Source organism: Microcebus murinus, chromosome 2 (assembly GCF_040939455.1).
Source record: "Microcebus murinus isolate Inina chromosome 2, M.murinus_Inina_mat1.0, whole genome shotgun sequence".
Classification (NCBI taxonomy): domain Eukaryota; kingdom Metazoa; phylum Chordata; class Mammalia; order Primates; family Cheirogaleidae; genus Microcebus; species Microcebus murinus.
Window position 1 is genome coordinate 54,131,925 of NC_134105.1, and position 5,368 is coordinate 54,137,292.

Consider the following 5,368-nt stretch of genomic DNA (forward strand, 5'->3'; position numbering starts at 1 on the left):
ATTTTCTTTCACATTACATGAGTGTGATAAAGCTAATCTGTTTAATTTTTTATTTCAAATATTGTATTCTTTAATTCTAGAATTTGCATTTTTGTGATATCAATTTCTCTTCTGAAGAGAAAATAAATTTATCTTTCCTAGCTCTTTATTTATTTTGTGTATTTTTCTTTTAACTCCCTAAAATATTTATTAATATATTAGCTTTCTTTAAGTCATTCTCTGCTAATTCCAATAATTCTGTTAGTTCTATGTCTGTTTCTATCAAATGCTAGCCTTTCTTGGTTACAGGTAACATATTCCTATCTCTTTGTATTTGTAGTAATATTTTATCATTTGCTGCCTATTGTTGATAGTATGATATAAATAATTTTGATTATGCTATCTTTCTTTAAAAAGTGCTGTGCTTTTGTCTGGCAGCCATTTAATTAACTGAATCGACTTGATCCTTTTGAGGCAAAGTTTTTCTAAGATGGATCATGAATATCCCTTTATGCTTCAACTAAAATAGCCCTATAGCTTCTCTACAGTGCCAAATGAATTTTCAAGGTGTTCACTGAGGTCTTTATTCTGTCTGTTTGTAACTTCTACTTTGTGTTGTATGATCTCAAGAATTTCCATTCAGCTTGCATTTCCTCAGTAGTTGCTTTCTGTCAGGCCTCAAAGAGATTTCCTCAGGTCATATACAACTCAGTCGTATATGAGCCGTATGTTTGGCCAAAGACATTAGAGTAGTGCTGTAAGCTTGTGGTGTTTCTGTCCTACACAGTACGTTGCTCTCTAGTATCATATGAGGCACATTCTATCTGCCTCAGCAGCCCAAAATTCTGGTCTCTGTCTCACCACTTACTGAGAATATCATACTTTGCCTGGGCTCTGTCTTCCTGTGTTGCAGTACAGACAGTGACTATAGATAGAAAGCCAGGGTGACTGAGGGTCTTACCTGATGTTTCTCTTATCTGAAGAGCACAGTCTATACCACTTCTTGTTGAGTATCTGAAACTGCCATTTTGTATATTTTGTCCAGTTTCATAGTTATTTACAATGGGAGGGCTAGTCCAGCAGTTACTCAATCATGCCCGGAAGTAGAAGCAATATAAAATTTTGCTATCACTATCTCAATCTTTCAGACAAGTAACAATTTTATCCCTACCCTCTAGAGTCAAAATAATATTCTTAGAATTATTAGTATTTTTAGTATTCTTAATATTCTCTTAGAGCAGAGACACAAAGCTACCTGAGATTGAGTGAAGACAGAGCAGATTTTGGTTTGATTACTTCTGGAGGATAGGCAGTGTAGGCCAGTTGCCATGATAGCTCAAGGTGTGAATAAGAATTCAATTGGGAGAAATCTATCAGGAGAGTCATTTTAGGATGATGTGAATTAACACATGCAGTAAAAAGCCTATCTATTCCTTCCTTCCTCTGCTGGTGGAGAATGGTGTCTGAGACATTGCTGTTTCTTTGTAGTTTTGTAATTGCAATAGTAACAGTCATCTTTCTTTTCCACCTAGAATATTCAGAGGCTATTAATTCTCATTGCACATTTGGCTTCTATGTTTCTGGTTCCAGTACTAAAATGATTATAGGCTCAGTTTTGTGACAGCTTCCTTGGTGCATTTGAGAAGGTATTTTCAGTTTCATGGTAGCTATTGACAGTCTTGGTATGGAATTGTTTACATCTGAGAAACCTGATTCCTTGAGCAGCCACTGCCATTCTTCACATTTGTTCCATCTGGATAATCATGCTCAGTAGATTCCAGAATAAAAGCTACTGTTGACTTTTCTGAAGCCTGTTTCTGCAAGGATCTAGTGATAACCAAAGACTTCTGCTTTGTGTTCATCAAATCATTGTTTTTCTTATTTTTTATTGTTTGGGCCTTCCTTTCTGCTAAATCTGTTTCTACAATAGTGAGAATTGTTTCTGATGCTTTATTTTTCTCTATTGTTCCCCTATGTGCCTTTTATAGACACCTTTTAGAAAGGCTCAGTTGTGTTTCTAATAGCTTAGCCCGCTGCTTGGATTTATCTTTTAGTTTCCCTGACACATGTAATATGAGCTGGAACCAAAAGATTTCTTTCATCTTACCTTCTCTTTTCCTTCTCCCTAGATAAAGGGAGAAAATTTGGTTTTCTAAACATTCCTCTTATTTTTGTCTTCTATATTGTCTTATTGTGAGATACATAAAGTCAGTGAATTCTGAGCACACCAAAAGTAACCAGAAACAAATCTTGTCAGCATTACTACTCTGAGTTGGATAATTTTATCCCGAGACTATTATCCCATTGGATCAGTATTTTGTTCAGGTCTGATCTCAGTTTATTATTGTCTTTCTTATCTTCCCTGAATCTGCTTTATCTTAGCTATGTCTACCCTCAGAGTCATAGTTTCAAACTTTGGGGCATAATTTCTCAGGGCGTGTTCAGTGACTGCAGGTTACCCACAATAAGTCTGATAACTTGAAGCTTGCCCAGCAATTCTTGAAGTCTGTATTGAAATGGAATGTTTTGATCTTTTCATCTCAAACCTACACCATTTGTAGCTTTTTAATTGAGCTCTTGGAAGTAGGGGTAGTATTTGTAACTACTCTTACGGTGAATTCTCAAACTACAGCTTTAAGAGAATATTCCTCAATAGTTCCCAGAACCTGATTCCTTCTAGGGATCTGGTAAACTCTTTGGGAATGTGCCTGTTTTGTTTTTTGTTTTTTTCTGCTGTTTACATTGGGCCCCAATCCCTTTTCCTCCTTGTTACAACATCTCCCTCTTTTACTAGTACTCTCTTTAGTAAGAACAGGATAGGGCTGATTATTCTTTTTCCTTTGACATATTGATCTTCCTTAGTCTTTAAGATCACATTTTCTTCTTCATCTATGAGTAATGTGTCCTCTAAGATATTTATCATTTCTCTTAAAGAAGCATATTTCTTCTTCTAGCTAGTTCACTTGTCTTCAGTTACTCTCTTTCATTCACTCATTTATTTTCCTTTGTGTCAGTTTTCATAAGAAGACTGAAGAGTGTTTCTAAATATGCCAGCTCTGCCCTTATTTTCTAGGCAAACATGATTCTTAGAAACAAAATACATTTAAATACTTTGTGTATTTTTAGATTTGGCATAATGTCTTTGATTTGTTTGAATACATTTACAAAATAAAATATATACTCTTTAAAATTAGGGATCACGTTCATTTTTTATTTCTTTATGAACAAAACCTTTTACTCACTTTGGGATATGCCATTTGTTTGACAGAAATCAAGTTCAGAACTTGTGTAATGTGTAATGGTGAATATCCATTATAAATTGTAATCATTCGATGACGGGTGATCTTAAATTTGGTAAAGATGTTATAGCTGTACCTACCAAGGCTTGGCACTAAAGATTTAAAGCTAGAACCTCAGCATGGTTCTGCAGCAGAAGCATCTCAGCTACTATTATAGTTTTATGACCAGGTCTTGTTGCCAGATATCTGATTGGGACACAGGGCAAAAACAGCAATTATTTTTCTACAATATTGCCTGGAAAATAAGTCTTTCTTCGGAGGAAAAGGGGAGGGAGAATATTTTTTAATTGCTCGATTTATTTCTGAAAAGACCAGACCTAGAAAATAATTTGAAAGAATATTACAAAGAATGTACATGACCTCTTTCACTTAGGTTTGCTCATTGTTACTATTCACCCACATTTGCTTTCTCTCTCTGCCTTTCTTCATCTGAATACACACTCATCTATATGTAAATATATAGTATATGCCTTATTTTATTTGAGGATCCATTGGAGAATAAAGTATAAAGATTGTGACCTTTCATTCCTAAACTGTAGATAATGTATTTTCTAACAGCAAAGGCATTCTCTTATATAACTATAGTTAAATGATCAAATTCAGGAAATTTAGAATTTAATATTATTATCTAATAAATAGTCCATACTCAACTTTTTCTAAATTATATTGAGATTATCTCTTATAGAAATTTTATTTCCTCAATACAAGATCCAATCCAAGATCAACCACTGTCTTAGTTTTCATCCTTCTTTAATCTCCTTTACTCCAGCAAAGATGCTCAGGCTCCTTTTCTCTTTTATAGCATTGACATTTTTGAAAGTCACTGCAGGCAGCTATCCATAAGGGCAGGGCTGCTCAGGAGCTGCAGGACAAGCCCTAGGAGCCACCCTTCTGGGTAACTACTACCACCTTGCACCCCCTACAGTAGAGGGCAATATGGCAGCAGCTACCCCTTGGTGGCAGTTAGGGGGGCTCCTTCCCCAGAGGGTCTATGGACCATCAGCTGGTGGAGAACCCTATGACACTTCAACTCTGGGGCGTTCCCCTCTGGAACTCTTGGAGTACCATATGGCAGTGCTGGCCCAGGGTACCCCTATGGTTAGCTACCCCCAAATTCCTATGGTGCCCAGAAACCCAAGCCTTATGGACAGCCCCTTCCAAGGTGGATCCTGAGGCCTATTTCTGGTTCCACAGTGGACTCTGATCAGAGTGACTTCATCTCTATCAAGGAGCTGAGCAGACTCTGGCCAACTCCAAGTGGTCCTTGTTCAATGATAAGGCATGCCTCATGATGATAAACATGTTTGACAAGACCAAGTCAGGACACATCGATGCTCGTGGTTTCTCAGCCCTGTGGACACTTATCCAGCAGTGGAAGAATCTCTTCCAGCAGTATGACTAGGACTTCTGGGGCTCCATTAGCTACATGGAGCTGCAGAAAGCTCTGTCCCAAATGGGCTATGACCTGAGCCACCAGTTCACACAGCTTCAGGCATCCCACTACTGCCTGCACTCTGCCAATCTGGCCATGCACCTTGACTGCTTCATCCAAGTATGCACCCAGCTGCAGGTGCTGAACAAGGTCTTCTGGGAGAAGGACACAGCTGTACAGGGCAACGTTCTGTTCAGCTTTGAGGACACTGTCACCATGGCAGCTTCTCAGATGCTATGCCCATTCCATGTGCAAAAAGTGGAGCAAACCAAGGACCTATAATCTTGGAAGAATGAAAACCTCTCTTCTTTTCCTGCTCCTTCTAGAAAAAGATTCTCCATTGCTTGATGTAGCACTGTTCCCCAAGAGGGTTGAGAGTCCTGTGACAGAGACACCAAATAATGAGGACTTGGGCTAAGGTCACACAGATAGGGGCCTGACCTAGGAGAGGTCAGGAAGTTGAATGCATAGCCTTGCACCAGTAGCAGGAGATGCCAGTCCTTGTGATGAGGTTAGTGTTCCATCAGCTGGGCTCCAGCTTCTAGCTTTCCCTTCTCTGCCAGTGTGCCAGTGGTAAGTGTTCATTGGCCTGTTACCACTGGCACCTGCGTTCCTCACCCAGGCTGCCCTGTCAGATGAGTCCATTTTCTCTGAAGTG

At 38.6% G+C, this 5,368-nt stretch overlaps 1 pseudogene; it reads left to right on the forward strand.

Annotated features, from left to right (window-relative positions):
- Positions 1–4,312: 4,312 nt before the first annotated feature.
- Positions 4,313–4,992, forward strand: LOC105884230 (peflin pseudogene; annotated as a pseudogene).
- Positions 4,993–5,368: the final 376 nt, after the last annotated feature.